The sequence below is a fragment of the Protobothrops mucrosquamatus genome, unplaced genomic scaffold (genome assembly GCF_001527695.2).
Source record: "Protobothrops mucrosquamatus isolate PMUCROS unplaced genomic scaffold, P.Mucros_1.0 scaffold16329, whole genome shotgun sequence".
In the NCBI taxonomy this organism is placed as follows: Eukaryota; Metazoa; Chordata; class Lepidosauria; order Squamata; family Viperidae; genus Protobothrops; species Protobothrops mucrosquamatus.
In genome coordinates, this window is record NW_015402094.1 from 10,162 (window position 1) to 13,064 (window position 2,903).

The following is a 2,903-nucleotide window of genomic DNA, read 5'->3' on the forward strand; positions in this document are numbered from 1 at the left end:
CCGGGGTGGGTGTGGGTGGGGGGAGTGTTTCGCTCCAAGGATTCCCCCCTCCCCACTCGGACCGTGCTCTTTCTCAAAGCCCCCCCCCCCGTCCTTTCTTCTCAAGTTTTTTAAAAACTAGCGATAACCAGTTCATGATTATTCCAGTGCATTCTGAGCTCAGTGTTTCGGCTTTGGGGAGGAGGGGAAAGGGGACGAATAATAATAATAACAATATAATAATAATAATAATAATAAAACACAATCAGTAAGCTTGGAACGCAGACATCAAGCTGACTTGGCAAGTTCCTTCATAGATACGAGTAACAGTGATTATAGCCATGACACAAGGGGAGTATTTTCGTTGTTGGTGTGGATTTCAATTAATGGCTGGGTCTCTTGGTGGCTGGCGGAGGTTATTCGGCCTTTTTCTTCACGGTGCCGGGCAGCTTTGCTTGGATCCTGGGGGAAGAAAGAAATTTATTTATTTATTTATTTATTGTTTATATATTTATATCCCGCCCTTCTCCTTGCGGACTCAGGGCGGCTAACAACCAGATAAAAATGCAAAGAAAGAAAGAAAGAAGCACACGAAGAATAGAGGGCCGGGAACAAGGCTCAACTGGCCTTCTGAGAAGCTAAAAGACAGAGTATGTGCACTCGGAGTTTTCTTTCGAGAGCCATTCACCAGCCCAGGGGAGGGGAAAAAGAAAGATAAAGGGAAAACAGAAGGGGAGGAAGCTTAAGACCCCTTTGAGCATTTTTAATATCCATAATTCCTGAATTATGTTTTAGAGGTTCCGTTTTTGAGATTGTCAAATGTGGAGGCTACAATTTTTGATTGTCCACCAAAGTGAGATTTCTTTCCTTCCTCCCTTCCCTCCAACTCAACCACCTATCTTACCTACCTACCTACCTACCTACCTACCTACCCACCCACCTTATCTATCTATCTATCTATCTATCTATCTATCTATCTATCTATCTATCTATCTATCTATCTATCTATCTATCTATCTATCTATCTATCTATCTCTCCATTATTCATGCATCTATCCATCCTATTATCTATACATACATATCTGTCCATCCATCCATTTGTATCTATCTATCTATCTATCTATCTATCTATCTATCTATCTATCTATCTATCTATCTATCTATCTATTATTCATCCATCTATCCATCCTATTATCTATACATACATATCTATCCATCCAGCCATCCGTATCTATCTATCTATCTATCTATCTATCTATCTATCTATCTATCTATCTATCTATCTATCTATCTATCTATCTATCTATCTATCTATCTATCATCTATCTATCTACCTACCTACCTACCTACCTATCTACCTATCATCTATCTACTTTCCTTCTTTCCCTCCCATCTGCCTATCCCTTTCTTTCCCTCCCTTTCTCTTTTCTTTCTTCCATTCATCCCTCCCTCCTTTCCTTTCTCTTTCCCTTCTTTCCTTCCTTCTCTCCTCCCTCCCTCAGCTTTGGCCTTCTTACATTGCCAAGGGGCGTCCTCGGACAGGCCCCCCTTAGCCTTCCTGAGCCACTTCCATCCAATTTTGAGGAGCTGGCAGTGTGAGGAGAAGTGGTGTCTCCCAATTACATGCCCACGCCTTGTCATTTTCCACCTGGGTCCTCGGAGACGGCCCAAAATCGCTCACTATCTTTCGTGCGACTCACTTTGTAACAGCAGAGTTGGTTTGATCCCGGATGATCCCGACATAATGGTCGATCTGAGTCTGAGCACCAAAAGCAACAGGATGAAAGAAACGGAAAGACAGTCAAGGATACAAAGATACATTATCAAATTTATATGTCTCCATCTATAACTCTGGTCTGTTACCCCATCCTCTTAGACCAGTGATTCTTCTTTTTTTTTTTAAAATTCAAACACAAATAATACAAACATAATACATATAAGTCTAAAAAAAACAATATAAAGAAAATACAAATATTACAGTGCAATCACACACACCCCCCGGAAACCATTTTTATTACCTACATTTCTTCTCATATAACAACTAACAATATACAATATATTTCAACTGTGCCCTTGTCCCCTCCAGAAAAGCATATATTCCTGAGTAGGTTTATTCCCTTTGCCTTCCACCAACACCGTTTTTATAAAATCCTCCCCTATTTCATGAAAATTATTTACTTTTAATCATCCCTTTTTAAAATTTAATTTCTGTTGTTAATTTATCACTTATTGCCGTATTCCATATTTCATTATACCGCTCATTTCTTTGAATAACCCAATTCCGTCTCCACTTGGACCAGCGATTCCCAACCCTGGGCACTTTAAGATGTGTGGACTTCAACTCCCAGAATTCCTCAGCCAGCAGTTCTGGGACTTGAAGTCCACACATCTTAAAGTGCCCAAGCTTGGGAATCACTGTCTCTATACCTTCTAACACGGGTACCCAGCCTCTAATTTTGTGTCCCCCATTTACACACACACACACAAAAAAGAGGGAACAAATATTGAAAACGGATGGGGGCAGTGTTCCATATTCCAACAGAAAAAGAAATAAAATACACTGCTTTCCGTTCTTATTTACTTTTCCCGTTCTAACCAGCTACCCATCACCTGCCCAAGTGCCCAAAAGATCGGATTGTGAATTCTGTTCCCTTTTTTGAACACATTGCCCTGTTCTCTGCAAGCTTCAAAGCCTGAGAAGACGTTTGCGATTCCCCGTTGCCCGTTTTATGCTGGGGGAAAAAGCTGGAAAGTGCCCAAAGTCCTCTAACATTGTCAAGCTACCAACTTTCTCCAAAATTCCATTATTTCAGGCATCCTGGCAGACGCACACCCTATTAATATTTCCGAATGGCTTGCCCAGAATTCTTGGGACTAAAGCTACCCACCTTATATTTCTCATAAACGACCGGCATGCTGAAAAC

The 2,903-nt window shown here is 41.0% G+C and overlaps 1 long non-coding RNA gene across 1 annotated transcript; it reads right to left on the reverse strand.

Moving 5' to 3' along the window:
- Nucleotides 1–276: 276 nt before the first annotated feature.
- On the reverse strand, nt 277–2,897 carry LOC107301755. The gene is made up of 3 exons (XR_001549323.1): nt 2,868–2,897; nt 1,680–1,738; nt 277–441 (listed from the first exon to the last, which is right to left on the reverse strand). It is a non-coding gene; the product is annotated as an uncharacterized LOC107301755 (long non-coding RNA).
- Nucleotides 2,898–2,903: the final 6 nt, after the last annotated feature.